Below are 18,644 nucleotides of genomic sequence, written 5' to 3'. Positions count from 1 at the left end.
AAGAGGGGAGTGGGAGGAAGACAAGGTAAGAAGGATGAAGGAAGAAGGAGGAGGAGAAGAGGAGGAGGAGGAGGAAGAGAGGAGTGGGAGGAAGACAAGGTAAGAAGGATGAAGGAAGAAGAAGGAGGAGAAGAGGAGGAGAAGGAGGAAGATGGGAGTGGGAGGAAGACAAGGTAAGAAGGATGAAGGAAGAAGGAGGAGGAGAAGAGGAGGAGGAGGAAGAGAGGAGTGGGAGGAAGACAAGGTAAGAAGGATGAAGGAAGAAGAAGGAGGAGAAGAGGAGGAGAAGGAGGAAGATGGGAGTGGGAGGAAGACAAGGTAAGAAGGATGAAGGAAGAAGGAGGAGGAGAAGAGGAGGGGGAGGAAGACAAGGGAGGAAGGAGGATGGAGGAAGGAGGAGGAGAAGGAGGAAGAGGGGAGTGGGAGGAAGACAAGGTAAGAAGGATGAAGGAAGAAGGAGGAGGAGAAGAGGAGGGGGAGGAAGACAAGGGAGGAAGGAGGATGGAGGAAGGAGGAGGGGGGGGAGGAAGAGAGGAGTGGGAGGAAGACAAGGTAAGAAGGATGAAGGAAGAAGAAGGAGGAGAAGAGGAGGAGAAGGAGGAAGAGAGGAGTGGGAGGAAGACAAGGTAAGAAGGATGAAGGAAGAAGAAGGAGGAGAAGAGGAGGGGGAGGAAGACAAGGGAGGAAGGAGGATGGAGGAAGGAGGAGGAGAAGGAGGAAGAGGGGAGTGGGAGGAAGACAAGGTAAGAAGGATGAAGGAAGAAGAAGGAGGAGAAGAGGAGGAGAAGGAGGAAGAGGGGAGTGGGAGGAAGACAAGGTAAGAAGAATGAAGGAAGAAGAAGGAGGAGAAGAGGAGGAGAAGGAGGAAGATGGGAGTGGGAGGAAGACAAGGTAAGAAGGATGAAGGAAGAAGGAGGAGGAGAAGAGGAGGAGGAGGAAGAGAGGAGTGGGAGGAAGACAAGGTAAGAAGGATGAAGGAAGAAGGAGGAGAAGAGGAGGAGGAGGACAAGGAGGAAGAGGGGAGTGGGAGGAAGACAAGGTAAGAAGGATGGATGAAGAAGAGGAAGAGGAGGAGGTGGTGGAGGCCTCCCCTTAGGTCCTTGGAAAGGATTCCATAAGTAAACAAAAATACCAAATCCAATCTGAACATCTGGCTGACTGTGCTACGTAGAAATCAATAACAACAATAATAATTGGAATAAAGGGAAAATGGATTTACACACATTTTTCCTGCAGTGTTAAAGAAACTCAGGGCCACTTGGCAAATGGAGAAAGGGAAACCCGTTTCTCTGAACAAAATTACTTAAGCCTGGAGGAAATTCCCCCTCTACTTCATTTCAAAATATTCAGCATTTCAGCCATGCTACTTTATTTATTTATTTTATTTGTTTGTTTAATTGGATTCATATGCCGTCCCTCTCCGAGGACTCGGGGCGGCTCACAGCATGTACAGAATAAACAGGAAACAATAATAACAATCCAATTGTACCTTAAAAAACAATCGTAAAATTCGAAATAAAAACTATCAATATAATTCATTCAACAGTCAAACTAAGCATTCATCAGTCAGAGGAGAAGGTCTAAGGAACCCCAGACTTGGCGGCAAAGATGAGTTTTTAAACTTTTTCGGAAGGCAAGGAGGGTGGGGGCAGTATGAATCTCTGGGGGGAGCTGATTCCAGAGGGCCGGGGCCCCCACAGAGAAGGCTCTTCCCCTAGGTCCCGCCATGATGGAGACATTACCAAAGATATGGAGATCTTTTTAGCCTACGACCCCAAGGATTGTTATGATTGCTTCTTGATTGTTTCCTGATTGCTTATTTGAACCTATGACAATCATGAAGGGTTGTGATTCTTGACAAATGTATCTTACACCTCTCACAATACTAGACAACACAGTATCAACAGTAGAGACCTTCAAATTTCTAGGTTCTATCATATCTCAAGACCTAAAATGGTCACCTAACATCAAAAACATCATCAAAAAAGCACAACAAAGAATGTTCTTTCTGCGCCAGCTCAGGAAGCTCAAACTGCCCAAGGAGCTGCTGATACAGTTCTACAGAGGAATCATTGAGTCTGTCATCTGCACCTCTATAACTGTCTGGTTTAGTGCTGCAACCCAACAGGACCGACACAGACTTCAGAGGAGAATCAGAACTGCAGAAAAAACAATTGCTGCCAACCTGCCTTCCATTGAGGACCTGTATACTGCACGAGTCATAAAGAAGGCGAGGAAAATATTTACTGACCCCTCACATCCTGGACACAAACTGTTTCAACTCCTACCCTCAAAACGTCGCTACAGAGCACTGCACACCAAGACAACTAGACACAAGAACAGTTTTTCCCCGAACGCCATCACTCTACTAAACAAATAATTCCCTCAACACTGTCAGACTTTCTACTAAATCTGCACTTCTATTCTACTAGTTTTTCTCATCATTCCTTTCACCCATTTCCTCCCATGTTGACTGTGTGACTGTAACTTGTGGCTTATATCCTAAGATTTTTATTAATATTGCTTCTTCGTTGCTTATTTGACCCCTATGACAATCATTAAGTGTTGTACAATATGATTCTTGACAAATGTATATTTTATTTTATGTACGCTGAGAGCGTATGCACCAAGACAAATTCCTTGTGTGTCCAATCACACTTGGCCAATAAAGACTTATTCTATTCTATTCTATTCTATTCTAATTTATATTCTAATTTCTATTCTATTCTATTTTCTTCAGAAGAAAAGGATTTAGGGGTAGTGATTTCTGACAGTCTCAAAATGGGTGAACAGTGCAGTCAGGCGGTAGGGAAAGCAAGTAGGATGCTTGGCTGCATAGTGTTCTGTCTGGGTTTTCCCAGACCTCCACACCCACTGAAAAAACAGCCAGACACTCTGGTAAAATCCAAAAGTAATTTATAGCAGGAAAAAATAAGCACAAAGGAAAACCTGTCTTCACAGCAGACAGGTTACAATACTTTACAACAGGGTCCTGATGTCCAGTCAATTCCAAAAGCTTCTTGCTGGCACCCCCCCCCCCCAAGGTTTCAAGAGTCCAAGGCACAAACCAGGATTGTAGCCACCAAAGTTCACAGACAGGTCTCACGAATCTCCAAGATAAAACTCCACAAGCCAGGAAGGGTGGGGCCGCCTTTTATCCTTTCCCAAGAGCACCACACCCAAACCCAGCTGTGACCTCTAATGCTGGAAATATCTAGCCAATTGCGTTCTTCTCTCGTTAGCTCTCCTCTGTCGCATATCTATGAAGTCACTAGCATCTTCCCCCAGGGAATCCAGGCTGCTTGCTGGGGAGAGCTCCCCCTGGTGGAACTCTGGCTGTCCTTCATCTTCAGCCTGGGATTCAGCTTCGTCGTCAGTCTGCCCCTCCTGGTCCTCAGCCTCTGAGCTGGACACCGACAGCAAATCAGCCATTCCCGGAGGGGTCCCAGGCTGAACCACAACACATAGCTAGAGGTATAACAAGCAGGAAGAGGGAGATTGTGATCCCGCTATATAGAATGCTGGTGAGACCCCATTTGGAATAATACTGTGTTCAGTTCTGGAGACCTCACCTACAAAAAGATATTGACAAAATTGAACGGGTCCAAAGACGGGCTACAAAACCGGTGGAAGGTCTTAAGCATAAAACGTATCAGGAAAGACTTAATGAACTCAATCGGTATAGTCTGGAGGACAGAAGGAAAAGGGGGGACATGATCGAAACATTTAAATATGTTAAAGGGTTAAATAAGGTCCAGGAGGGAAGTGTTTTTAATAGGAAAGTGAACACAAGAACAAGGGGACACAATCTGAAGTTAGTTGGGGGAAAGATCAAAAGCAACATGAGAAAATTTTATTTTACTGAAAGAGTAGTAGATCCTTGGAACAAACTTCCAGCAGACGTGGTAGATAAATCCACAGTAACGGAATTTAAACATGCCTGGGATAAACATATATCCATCCAAAGATAAAATACAGAAAATAGTATAAGGGCAGACTAGATGGACCATGAGGTCTTTTTCTGCCGTCAGACTTCTATGTTTCTATGTTTCTGTTCTATTCTAATTTCTATTTTATTCTATTCTTTACTGATAGCTTCCTGCTGAAAACTAAAATTTGCAAATCCACCCCCCCCCCCCCCCCAATGAGAGGGCTGCTGGGAGAGTAAATAGCTGGTGTGTTTATGGAACAGGGTGTTGGTGGGTGGTGGGAGAGACGTAAACATTTGGCCTGGGAGGCTTTCTCTTCAGCCGCTGCCAACCCTGTATCCCAGCCATGGGAATTGGGCAGTTTTGGTTGGCAGCCCTTGGGATATTTCACTCCGAGGTTTTTGGGTGGTGACAGGCAAAAGTCTTCATCACTGCAACCTTCTGTGTAGCTGACATTCAGCAGATCTGTTTTCTGACATTCGAAGATTGGCTCTCTTTAGACGTTGCAGGGATATTCTCATTTTCATCCTATTCTCATTAGCGACCACCCAAAACTGGAAGGGACATCGATTGCATGTTGAATAAAAAATGACTATGCAATTGCATAGTTTGCCTTTCCCTACTGTCTTAAGACTCACTTATGTCCCTAGGCGTTAGTTAAGATTTTATAACAATGTCTTTTAAATTAGTTTTTTTAAAGTTTTAAACATTAGATTTGTAATTATATTGTATTGCTGTTATGTTGTGAGCTGCCCCGAATCTTTGGAGAGGGGCGGCATACAAATCTAATAAATTATTATTATTATTATCGTTATTATTATTATCGTTATTATTTTTGTTATTATTATTATTTATTTTATTTATTATTTAGATTTGTATGCCGCCCCGCTCCGCGAACTCGGGGCGGCTCACAACAAAAAATATAAACAATCGTACAAATCCAAATAAATTCAATAAATTTAAGTATTTAAAATAGTTTTAAAAAGAACCCCACTATATTAACAAGCACACACACAAACATACCATACATAAATTGTACGTGGCCGGGGGAGGTGTTTCAGTTCCCCCATGCCTGACGACAAAGGTGGGTTTTGAGAGCTTTACGGAAGGCAGGGAGAGTAGGGGCAGTTCTAATCTCCGGGGGGAGTTGGTTCCAGAGGGCCGGGGCCGCCACAGAGAAGGCTCTTTCCATGGGGCCCGCCAACCGACATTGTTTAGTTGACGGGACGTGGAGAAGACCCACTCTGTGGGACCTAATCGGTCGCTGGGATTCGTGCGGCAGAAGGCGGTCTCGGAGATTATCGTTATTATTGTTGATATTGTTATTATTATTATTATTTAAAATATCTTTATTAATTATTAACATTAAAAAGAAGACAAGACAAATACAGAACAAAGACAAAAAAGAAAATAAATAAATAAAACAAACATATTCATTTACATGAGTCTTGGCCGTGTTAATTTCACATTAATTTTTTTTTACATTTTTTGTTGGCTTTTTTAAAATACAGTGGAACCCCGACACAAGAGCTGCTCTACTTAAGAGCAACTCGAGATAAGAGCTGGGAGGGGAGAGATATTTTTGTTCTACTTACAAGCCCAAATTCGAGATACAAGCGCCAAGGAGCTGTCTCCTGAAGCCAAACGCTAACTTCCGCGTTCGGCTTCAGGAGACAGCTGCGAAGCGGCGCGCGTGTTTTAAAAGGTTGCAGCCGGCCTGGGGGGCTCGGGGGGGTGCTTGCAGCTTTCTTTCTTGCTCTTTTTCTTTCTCTCTTTTACCTTCCCTTCCTCTATTTCTTCTTTTCTTTCTCCTTCCCACCTTCTTCCCTCCCTCCCTCCCTTCACTCATTCCTCTCTTACTCTCCCCTTTCATAAGTTTCCTTGCTTCCTTCCTCTGTTCCTGTCCCTTCCCCCTTTCTTTCTTTCTTTCTTTCTCTTTTTCTTTCTCTCTTTTACCTTCCCTTCCTCTATTTCTTCTTTTCTTTCTCCTTCCCACCTTCTTCCCTCCCTCCCTCCCTTCACTCATTCCTCTCTTACTCTCCCCTTTCATAAGTTTCCTTGCTTCCTTCCTCTGTTCCTGTCCCTTCCCTCTTTCCTTCCTTCCTTCCCACCCTCCGTCCATTCATTCACCCATTCCTCTCTTGATCGCTTAAAGCCGGTCCCTGGTGCAAAAAGGGTTGGGGACCTCTGTCCTACAGGATTGGGTGGCAGAGAAGTTGAACATATGTAAATTTAAAAGTTTAAGAAAGTTTACAAGTTAAGTGAAAGAAACTTCATTATTCATTTATATGTACATGTACATTTCTTCATTAAAAACATGTCTTTCTGCATAATTTAGACTAACTTTGTGAGTTTTTTGAGGGCTGGAACCAATTAAAATTATTTACATTAATTCCTATGGGGAAAAGTCGTTCGAGATAAGAGCTGCTCGACTTAAGAGCCCAAGTCCGGAACGAATTAAACTCGTATCTCGAGGTACCACTGTATAAGACAAACAAGACAAACATTTAACATGTAAAGGAGCTACCATTGCTCCACTAAGTATAGAAGTCTTACTAATACAAAAAAAGATAGACTAGTTAATTTCACACTTATATGTGGTATTTTTTTTCCTTCCCTTTTTTTAAAAAAAAAAGAATAATAAAGAATAACAAGATTGCTAGAGAATAATATATTTGACTGTAATGTAAATATTTAAAATTTTTAAAGGTTTTTTTGGTCAACCCAATTGTACCATCGATTCCATTTTAATAATAATAATAATAATAATAATAATAATAATAATAATAATAATAATAATAATATCCTTGGCCCCTGGCCGATGAATGTATTGAGCGAAAGATGATCAAATGGAAATGACTGGTTTTTTTACGGTTTGGGGAGAGGGGTTTTTAAAGATTTTTTTAGATTCTACATTTAATTAATTGGATCTAGGATGTTATACATTGTTTTATTATATGTCGTGAGCCACCCCGAGTCCTCGGAGAGGGGTGGCATAAAAGTCCAATTAATAATGGTTGAAATGGAAAATGGAGAAGAAGTGTGACATTGACACAGAAGTGGTGCTGATGGAAGTTGCACAAGCCTTCAAAATTTTTTAAAAACCCCCATCATGGAACATTGAACCCATTGCAATAAAAAACAACAACAAAAAAGACTCGAAGTTGTTCTGCTAAATGTCTAAAGACACTTTTCATCCTTGAAAACAATCCAGCCCAGAAAGCCTTTCATGAGGGTCTCCAACCAGCCCTCTTGTAGTCTAAAGCTGGGCACAATATCTCCCATTAGTCAAGTCTCACCTCGGTGATATTTATAGGTTCTACAATTTGCCTCGCTTTGTGTTTTATACTTTTGGACTGCTCGGCTAGGCTCAACTCTCCAGCAGCGGATAAATTCAAGGCACATTTGTTCTGTCGGGCTCTCTGGTAGAATTCTCCCAAAAATTCACAGGTACAAATTTCAGACATACACACATTTGAAAATTCAAAACAATGTTCTTTATAATGAAAATTCATTTAACTAAGCCCTCTTTTGTTATAGCGAAGAGCACTCGTCTCCAAACAAACTGGTAATTTGTACAAGTTTCTTATTAGTCCCGTGATACTTAGCTTGCAGCTGTGAGGCAATTCACAGTCCTTCTTTCACAAAGTGAAACACACTTTGCTCTGGTTTAGATTCAAAGCAGGGAAAAATCAGCACACAAAAAGTCAAAGTCAGGAAAGCAGTCATGAAACACAACGATCAGATAATCCTCCACAATGGCCAAACCCACAGGCTGCTCTTTATAGCAGCCTCACTAATGACCACAGCCCCACCCAACCACAGGTGGCCTCATTTTCGTTGATAATAATCTTTCAGTTGTTGCTGCCTATGCATCGCTCTCTGCATGCGTGGCTGTATCATTAACTCTTGTTCTGAATCCAAGGAGGAGCTAGATAATTGATATCCTTCTGAGCTGTCTGCCACACTCTCCTCCTCCCTGTCACTCATGTCTTCTTGGTCAGAGGAGCCTTCATCATCAGATTCCACCGGGGGGGAAACAGGCCTGCAGCATGTGGATGTCTCTCCCACATCCACAGTCCTTGGGGCAGGAGCTGGGCCAGAGCTAACCACAACACACATTATCCAAGCACCAGAAAAAAAGGCGCAAAGTAAATAAAGGCACAACCGTAACTCATACTGGTGTAAAACAGTCATACGAACAGAAGAACATCAGAAGAGCCATGCTGAATCAGGCCAAAGCCCATAGAGTCCAGCATTCTGTGTCACACAGTGGCCCACCAACTGTCCATGGGGATCTTGAGCAGAAAGAGAAGGCAAAACCCTCCCTTTCCCTCGACCCCCAACAAATGGGACCCAAGGGAATCCTGCCTGCCTCAACCAACATAGACATCCCACCGATACACTTGACATCCATGAATCTGTCTAATCCTGCCTTGAAGCTATCCAGGCTGACAGCTGTCAGGACCTCTTCTGGAAGTGAATTCCATAAACCTTCTGGGTGAAGAAATATTTCCCTTGATTTATCCTCACTTTCTTACCTATGAGCTTTAGGGAAAGCCCCCTCGTCCTAGTATCTCTATCCACCTTTTCTATCCCATGCATGATTTTATACCCTTCGATCAAGTCACCCCTTCAACGCCGTCTTTCAAGGCTGAAGAGACCAAGGCGTTGCAATCTGGTTTCATAAGGGAGGGGCTCCATTTCTTTGATCATTCTTGTTGCCCTTTTTTGCACCTTTTCCAGTTCCAATAAATCGCATCTAACATATAAAAGAAACCTTAACATCACTGATTTCCTTTGAAGAGAAGCAGGAAATACTGGAAAAGCCTTTCTATCATCTGGGAAAATATTCCTATTATCTAATGGACATAAACAATGTCCAGTAATAGCTGGTTTGGGGCTTGCTGAGCGTAAAGATTAAGTGCTGCACTTAGGATACAATGTGTAGGGCAGAGGTCCAGAGCCCTACTTAAGAAGATGAGAAGAGATTCCAGCGAAAACATAACTTGCTACTACTGGAATAAATGAGGTAACAGACATTAGCCTCCTCCAAACAGGGGAATGACAAAAATTAGTCTGAGATCTACCAATTTATCTATCATCTATCTATCTATCTATCTATCTATCTATCTATCTATCTATCTATCTATCTATCTATCTTTCTTTCATTCATTCATTTATTTATTTGTCAAAACAATTATAGGGTGATAATTTGTACCTATAAAACATTAGATAAGTAATGATAAAAAGTAGACAATAGGACAGGGACAGTAGGCACAGTGGTGCGCTTATGCACGCCCCTTACAGACCTCTTAGAAAGGAGGACAGATCAATTGTAGATAGTCTAAGGTTAAGGTCTAAGTATTGCCCACAAAATCATATGCTGCAACGTCCTGCCTGTCAACGACTACTTCAGCTTCAACCGCAACAACACAAGAGCACGCAACAAATTCAAACTTAATATTGATCGCTCCAAGCTTGACTGTGAAAAATATGACTTTAGCAATCGAGTTGTCGAAACCGTGGAACTCATTACCGGAGTCAGTAGGGTCAACCCCTAACCCCCAACATTTCTCCCTTAGACTATCCACGATTGACCCCTCCAGGTTCCTAAGAGGTCAGTAAGGGGCCTACATAAGTGCACTAGCCTGCCTTTCGTCCCCTGTCCAATTGTCTCCTTATCTCATATATCATATATATTTTCTTCCTTTCATATATCTTCTCCTCTACTTTTATATCTTTTCTTTATATATAAAATACTTCATGTCTATCCTCTTCAATATGTATTGTGTATTGGACAAAATAAATAAATAAAATAAAAACAAAGGTTTTGGGGTTAGGGGAAGAAACCACAGAATCAGGTTAGTGCATTCCAGACGTTGATTACTCTGTGGCTGAAGTCGTATTTTGAAGGCGGGACCCAGGGGAAGAGCCTTCTCTGTGGCGGCCCCGGCCCTCTGGAACCAACTCCTCCTAGAAATTAGAATTGCCCCCACCCTCCGTGCCTTTCGTAAGCTACTTAAAACCCACCTCTGCCGCCAGGCATGGGGGAATTGAGATACGCTTTCCCCCTAGGCCTTTACAATTTTATGCATGGTATGTCTCTATGTATGTTTGGTTTTGATATTAATGGGTTTTTAATCATTTTTAGTATTGGATTATTATTGTACACTGTCTTATTATTGCCGAGTCTTCGGAGATGGGCGGCATACAAATCCAATAAATAAATAAATAATTTTTTTTGCAGTCAAGTTTGGAGTGGTTGACATTGAGTTTAAATCGATTTCGTGCTCGTGTGTTGTTGCGGTTGAAGGTGAAGTAGTCGTTAACAGGGAGGACATTTTAGTATATGATTTTATGAACTATAATTAAGTCGGAACGGAGACGACGGAGTTGTAAGTTGTCTAAGCCAAGAATTTCAAGTCTGGTGGAGTAAGGTATTTTGCTGTGAGAAGAGGGATGAAGTGTTGGGTATTTTGATTATCATTAATATTATTTGTATTAGCAGAGTTCAGCTGGCTTAATTTGCAGCGGAGTTAGCATGGCAAGAAATAACACGTGGTTCAGAATCCCATTTGTTAGCAATGAATGACCACTTCTTCATAAAGATGAAAAATACAATCTTTACTTACAATTATGTTGATTCATGCAATTGATAGATTGCAGGCAGATAAGTTTACATTCCAGTCCATATTAATAACTTCTGGATGGTCCCATGTGTGAGGATGGCTTTGGATTTCATCTCACACATGTGTCCTCAGCCGAGGACAATGGAGCACACACAGAAGAAGGTAGAAGAGGTAGAAGAGCAAGAACAAGAAAGGAGGGTGGGCATCTACCCTGCAGAGGTTTATATAGCCTGCAGGTTATCTGCCCCTTTTGGTCATCAAAAGGTGACACACTGGTCAGTTAATTGCAACCTGACCATAGAGATGTGTTTACAAGACAGTGCAAGCATGTAGTAGAGTAGTTAAACCCAACATGAAGGACTTGCCGCTCCTTCCCATGGGGAACATGATTCAACCAAATATTACCAAATCACAAATTCTAACAAGGAGGCATTGTGTGTCATTTATGCTGAGTTTCTGGTTTTCCTGCCCCGTCAACGCAACTCTCTTCTTTCTGGAAGTTTCTTCTTGTGGCTCTGAGGGCTCCTGAAATCTTTTCATGCTATTTTCTCCCCAAGTGTACACAATTCAAATGTAAATGAGTACGTAACTAATTACCATGTAGCTTTAATACTTGTTTATCATGCTAACGGCTTTGGAATCACACTTACAAAATGCATAGGGAAAGAGCCTTGCCTGTGAACTGGGGATAATTATAACAATGAAATAGGGTGTAATTATTAAGGCTGCCTATAATTAGGGCTAAAAATTAGCATTCGGAGGGGTCTTTAGAGACTAATTTGCAACCCGTAAGTGAAGTCACGGGTAAATATCAATCCTTTCACCATAATATTGCTTTGCCATAGATCAGTAATTCTCAATCACATTCACTGAAGCTTTTGAGTATGAAATAATGGAGGGATACTGAGGAGGAAACATAGAAGACTGACAGCAGAAAAAGACCTCATGGTCCATCTAGTCTGCCCTTATACTATTTCCTGTATTTTATCTTACGATGGATTTATGTTTATCCCAGGCATGTTTATATTCAGTTACTGTGGATTTACCAATCGCGTCTGCTGGAAGTTTGTTCCAAGGATCTACTACTCTTTCAGTGAAATAATATTTTCTCATTTTGCTTTTGATCTTTCCCCCAACTAACTTCAGATTGTGTCCCCTTCTTCTTGTGTTCACTTTCCTATTAAAAACACGTCCCTCCTGAACCTTATTTAACCCTTTGACATATTTAAATGTTTCGATCATGTCCCCCCTTTTCCTTCTGTCCTCCAGACTATGTAGATTGAGTTCATGAAGTCTTTCCTGATACGTTTTATGCTTAAGACCTTCCACCATTCTTGTAGCCCATCTTTGGACCCGCTCAATTTTGTCAATATCTTTTTGTAGGTGAGGTCTCCAGAACTGAACACAGTATTCCAAATGTGGTCTCACCAGCATTCTATATAGTGGGATCATAATCTCCCTCTTCCTGCTTGTTATACCTCTAGCTATGCAGCCAAGCATCCTACTTGCTTTTCCTACCGCCCAACCACACTGCTCACCCATTTTGAGACTGTCAGAAATCACTACCCCTAAATCCTTCTCTTCTGAAGTTTTTGCTAACACAGGAGCCATGAACGAGAATGGAAAGATAAACAGGTAAAAGAAAAATAGCTAAAATATGTTCTACAACTGTGATGGAAAAACCTATGGCACATATTCCACAGGTGCCATATCTACTGAAGTTCGGAAACTTCAGATTGTGCAGAATGCGGCTGCGAGAGCTATCGTGGGGTTACCTAGATTCGCACACGTCTCTCCAACACTCCGTGGCTTGCATTGGCTGCTGATCAGTTTCTGGTCGCAATTCAAAGTGTTGGTAATGACCTATAAAGCCCTACATGGCATCAGACCAGAATACCTCTGGAACCGTCTTCTGCCGCACAAATCCCAGCGGCTGATAAGGTCCCACAGAGTTGGCCTTCTCCGGGTCCCGTCGACTAAACAATGTCGTCTGGCGGGTCCCAGGGGAAGAGTCTTCTCTGTGGTGGCCCTGGCCCTCTGGAATCAATTCCCCCCAGAGATCAGAACTGCCCACACTCTCCTTGTTTTTTGTAAATTGCTTAAGACCCACCTGTATCGCCAGGCATGGGGAAATTGAGACATCTCCCCCAGGCTTATATAGTTTTATGTATGGTATGCTTATGTTGTATGGTTTTAAATGATGGGTTTTTAGATGTTTTTTAAATATTAGATTTGTTACATTGTCACATTGTTATTATTACCATTGTGAGCCGCCCCGAGTCTGCGGAGAGGGGCGGCATACAAATCTAATAAATTATTATTATTATTATTATTATTATTATTATTATTATTATTATTATTAGTGGCATGCGAGCTGTTGCCTTTGCTGGCCATGTGACCAGGTGGGAGTGGCTTGACAATCATGTGACCAAGGTGGCTTAAAGGTCATGTGGTTGGCTTAAAGATGGCCAACCTGACATCACTCACATCAAGGGTTTGGGTTAGGGTGCCTGGCCTGGCCTGAAAGAAATACAATTTCCTTATCTGTTGGGATTACAAAAAACAAGTATCTGGTTTAGACTGCAATAACATGCTGAGGTTTATTTTTCAATAGTGTTTGATAAAGAAGGAGGAGGAGGAGGAGGAGAAAAAAAAGGAGAAAGAGAAGGAGAAGGAGGAGAAAGAGAAGGAGGAGAAGGAGAAGGAGAAAAAGAAGGAGAAAGAGGAGGAGAAAAAGAAGGAGAAAAAGAGGGAGAAGGAGAAGAAGGAGAAGGAAAAAAGGAGAAAGAGGAGGAGGAGGAGGAGGAGGAGAAAAAGAAGGAGAAAAAGGAGAAGGAGGAGAAGGAGAAAAAGAGGGAGAAAGAGAAGGAGGAGAAGGAGAAAAAGAGGGAGAAAGAGAAGGAGGAGAAGGAGAAAAAGAGGGAGAAAGAGGAGGAGGAGGAGAAAAAGCAGGAGAAAGAGAAGGAGGAGGACAAGGAGAAGGAGAAAAAGGAGAAAGAGAAGGAGGAGGAGGAGGAGAAAAAGAAGGAGAAAGAGAAGGAGAAAGAGAAGGAGGAGAAAAAGCAGGAGAAAGAGAAGGAGGAGGAGGAGGAAAAGGAGAAAAAGAGGGAGAAGGAGAAGGAAAAAAGAAGGAGAAAGAGAAGGAGAAAAAGAAGGAGAAAGAAAAGGAGAAGGAGGAGAAGGAGAAAAAGAGGGAGAAAGAGAAGGAGAAGAAGGAGAAAAGGAAGAAAAGGAGGAGGAGGAAGAAGAGGAAGAAGAAGGACAACAACAACAACAACAGCAATAGAATCAGCAACAACAACAACAATAATAAAGTCAAAGAAAAGAATCCAATAATCAGAAGCACCAGATCCAATCATAATTATCTGGGACGTTGTAGATAAGTAGCAGGAAAAAAATAATAGAAAACATAGGACCACTGATGAGGGTTTAAAGCTCTCTGATTGGTTGCATACAAAAAACCCAGTGATTTCTTGCCTAAGAACATCTTATGGTCTTGGTCAAATGGCATGCTAAATTCTGGTTTATAGTACTGAGCTGCTTGGTTGTTCTCAATGGTTAAATAAAGGGGAGTGGTTAAATAAACCTGGACTGTTCTCTGCGTGGTTTATTTAGTTTTATGGGCAAACTGGGAACTCTGGCTTGTTTCCCTCTTAACAAACCCTAAGCCAAGAAAGCACCATTAGCCAAGAGCAAGGCAGAGCAATCAGGTTGCACATAAAACTGAACAAACTATGGCTGGGACTATCCAGGTTTGCTTAATTGTTTTTCTTTTGAAGGCTGGTAGAAGATGCCAAGGCAGCATTGTTTCAAAGCAACAGCCTGCTCATCCACAAGGAAGCAAAGAGATTAATAAAGGTACAATTCCTATAAGGTCCCATTCTAAAATGCTTTATTTCTACTGATGATTTGGCAGCAATGACTCGGACAGACGGCCTGCCACCATGGTATTGAATTATATTTTTCATGAGTCTCTCTCTCTCTCTCTCTGCATCTCTCTCTCGCTCTCTACCTATCTACCTACCTATTTACATCTTTCTTTCTATCTATCATCTATCTATCTATCTATCTATCTATCTATCTATCTATCTATCTATCTACCTACCTACCTTCCTATCTATCTATCTATCTATCTATCTATCTATCTATCTATCTATCTATCTATCTATCTATCATCTATCTATCTATCTATCTATCTATCTATCTATCTATCTATATCTATCTATCTATCTATCTATCTATCCTCTCTCTCTCTACCTATCTACCTACCTTTCTACATCTATCTATCTATCTATCTATCTATCTATCTATCTATCTACCTACCTACCTACCTACCATCTATCTACATCTACATCTACCTATTTACCTATCTACCTATCATCTATCTACATCTACATCTACCTACCTACCTACCTATCATCTATCTACATCTACCTATCTACCTATCTATCCATAATAGCACGAGCCATTAACTCAAACCCTTCTCCTCCTTGGGAATGAATGAAGGGACTGGTACAATGTTCTCAGTTAATTGTGAATGAGCCTCTACTCTTCCGCCTCTTCCCTTCCTCCTTTCACAAATTAACCTCACAGCCGTTATCCTATTTAGCTTCTCTTAAATCCCCTTTGCAAGCAGTAAGACCAATCTTCAATCTGTCACCAGGGATTTGATCCAGGTTTCCTGCTCATCTCTCTTAATCTCTGTCCCCTTAGAGAACGCAGACACGGGACCTATCCGTTGCAATAAAAGTAGCCATTTCTCTTACTGAGCTCTGGATTCACCAAAAACAAACAAAGAAAAAAAATCAAACCAAACCATGTAATTTACCACCTACCAGCTACGAAGTTCACACATCCCTTAAAAACAAGCCACAGGAGCGTGGATATTGACAGCCAAAATCTCATGCAAACACTCCGCTACATTTAATGTAACAAATCTGACTTTCTGCTCCATCTGACCATCTGAAATAATGACTACTGTGTTTGGGGGAAAGCATATACTACCTAGATACTATCCAGAAATCACGGACACTCCATCACTGAAGGATTTTAAGAAGAGACTGGACAGTCACTTATCTGAGATGGTATAGGTCAGGGATGGAGAACCTTTTTTTCCCTTGGGTGTCAAAAGAGAGTATGCGTGCGCTATTGTGCATGCGCAAGTACCCACACCCATAATTCAAAGCCTGGAGAGGATGAAAATAGCTTCCCCGCCCCCTGGAAGCCCTCTGAAGGCCAGAAATGGCCTGTTTCCCAACTTCTGGCTGTGTTTTGCCCTCCCCAGGCTCCAAAGGCTTCCCTGCAGCTGGGGGAGGATAAAAACGCCCTCTCCCATCCCCCCGGAGGCTCTCTAGAAGCCAGAAATACCCTCCCAGAGTATCTGTGTGAGCCCAAAATCAGTTGGCCGGCACACACATGCATGTTGGAGCTGAGCTAGGGCAACGGCTCATGTGTCAGTTTATATGGCTCCGTGTGCCACCTGTGCCACTTGTGCCATAGGTTCAACATCACTGGAATAGGTTCTCCTGGTTGAGTAAGGGACTAAACTAGAAGACCTCCAAGGTTCCTTCGCTATTGTATTGTATTGTATTGTATTGCATTGCATTGCATTATATTGTATTCCACTCTACTCCACTCCACTGTATTCTACTCTATTTGATATTTCCCCTCCGCAAACAGAGGGGAAATAGAGGGCATTATATTATGGCTCTGAGTACATGCACATGCCCTTTTGGTACCCAAGCAATAAACAAAAACAAAAAACAGGGTGGCGCAGTAGGTAGAGTGCAGTACTGCAGGCCACTAAAGCTGACTGCTAGATCTGCAGTTCAGCAGTTCAAATCTTATCAACGGCTCAAGGTTGACTCAACCTTCCATCCTTCCAAGGTGGGTAAAATGAGGACCCGGATTGTGGGCGCAATATGCTGGCTCTGTTTAAAACAGTGCTATCGCTAACATGCTGTTATGCCCTTTGTTAAAAGGACATTGTAAATAAATGTTTATTATTAAAAAAAAAGTTTTGCCATCACCGCCATAGAAATTAAGCAGAATTCTACTCATGGAAGCAAAGAATTATTTCAGCTACAATCTAGAGCTTTTCAGGTTTTCTTTCATATGGGAAGTTTTGGGGACTTGGTGGGGGAATGGGGACTCGAGGTTGCACACCTACCTACCTATCTCTCGCCTACTTGAAGAAACCCAGAGCGAAGCCCGTAAAGATGTTGAGGCTTAAAAAACAGCACTGTTTTGTACATCTGCTTGAAGAGCGTATGTGGGAGCTCCACCAAGGAAAATAGATTTAACTCAAGAGACATCTCTGTTGCTGTGGTGGAAGTGACTTTTATGTTTAGATCCCATTACACCGACGTCTGCTTTGGGTTTGTGGCATTTTGAAGCAATGAAAATGCCACCCCCGTCTCAACACAAGAAAAAAAAAAAGGAATCGCAAAGAATTTCCACGCCGACTTGAAGTCAGTTAAACCAAAGTGATGACACGAACGCTAGAGGTGTTGGCAGGAACCTATTGCTACGCCTCGGTGATGACAGGCCCATTACTTGCATTTTCTACAAATCAAATGGGGGGGGGGGGAGAAGAAAAGCTGGAGAAGGGGAGAGACATTTCTCCAAATAAAGGTTTGTTCTCCTGGAAGCGTTTTGAGCACGTGTGCCCACATACACAAATGTACACACAAACACAGCCTGGCACCTTTGCAACTTAAAAGAAGTAAGGGGGACATCGGGATGGGTTTTCTAAGCCTGGAAACGTAGGGCGCTGTCTTACATGCAGGCAGACTTAATAGAATAGAATAGAACAGAACAGAATACAATAGAATAGAATAGAACAGAAGAGAAGAGAAGAGAAGGATAAATAGAATAGAATAAGAATAGGGATGGAATGGAGTAGATTAGAGTAGAGTAGAATAGAATACAATAGAATAGAACAGAACAGAATAGAAGGATAAATAGAATAGAATAAGAATAGGGATGGAATGGAGTAGATTAGAGTAGAATAGAATAGAGTAGAATAGAGTAGAATAGAATAGAATAGAACAGAAGGATAAATAGAATAGAATAAGAATAAGAATAGGGATGGAATGGAACAGAGTAGAGTAGAGTAGAATAGAATAGAACAGAATAGAAGGATAAATAGAATAGAATAACAATAGAGATGGAATGGAGTAGAGTAGAGTAGAATAGAATAGAATAGAACAGAATAGAAGGATAAATGAATAGAATAAGAATAAGAATAGGGATGGAATGGAGTAGAGTAGAGTAGAGTAGAATAGAATAGAACAGAAGGATAAATAGAATAGAATAAGAATAAGAATAGGGATGGAATGGAGTAGAGTTAGAGTAGAATAGAATAGAATAGAACAGAATAGAAGGATAAATAGAATAGAATAAGAATAAGAATAGGGATGGAATGGAGTAGAGTTAGAGTAGAGTAGAATAGAATAGAATAGAATTCTTTATTGGCCAAGTGTGATTGGACACACAAGGAATTTGTCTTGGTGCATATGCTCTCAATGTGCATAAAAGAAAATATAGATTTGTCAGGAATCATGGGATGCAACACAATGATTGTCACAGGATGCAAATAAGCAATCAAGAAGCAATCAATATTAATAAAAATCTTAAAGAAGCAAGTATGTTGCAGCCATAAAGTCATAAGTGGGAAGAAATGGGTGAAAAGAATGATGAGACAGAACTAATAGAAATAGGAGTACAGACTTAGTAAAAAGTTTGACAGTGTTGGGGGAATTTTTTGTTTAGCAGAGTGATGGCGTTCGGGAAAAAACTGTTCTTGTGTCTAGTTGTCTTGGTGCGGTGCTCTGTAGCGATGTTTGAGGGTAGGAATCAAAACAGTTTGTGTCCAGGATGTGAGGGATCAGCAAATATTACGTTTCTGCGGAATCACATTCGCCATCTTCAGGCTGAAGTTATTGGCTTATGCTGCTCTGAGTATGGTTTATATGTATATACACATGTTTTTATTGGTTTTTCATTTTTAGAACATCCCAATATTTTGATACAGATCCCTACCCATTTTCTTACACTGTATCTACTTAATAATACTGTACAC

The sequence above is a fragment of the Erythrolamprus reginae genome, chromosome 10 (assembly GCF_031021105.1).
Source record: "Erythrolamprus reginae isolate rEryReg1 chromosome 10, rEryReg1.hap1, whole genome shotgun sequence".
Classification (NCBI taxonomy): domain Eukaryota; kingdom Metazoa; phylum Chordata; class Lepidosauria; order Squamata; family Dipsadidae; genus Erythrolamprus; species Erythrolamprus reginae.
The sequence above is the reverse complement of the archived record's forward strand: the minus strand, read 5'-3'. Positions refer to the sequence as shown.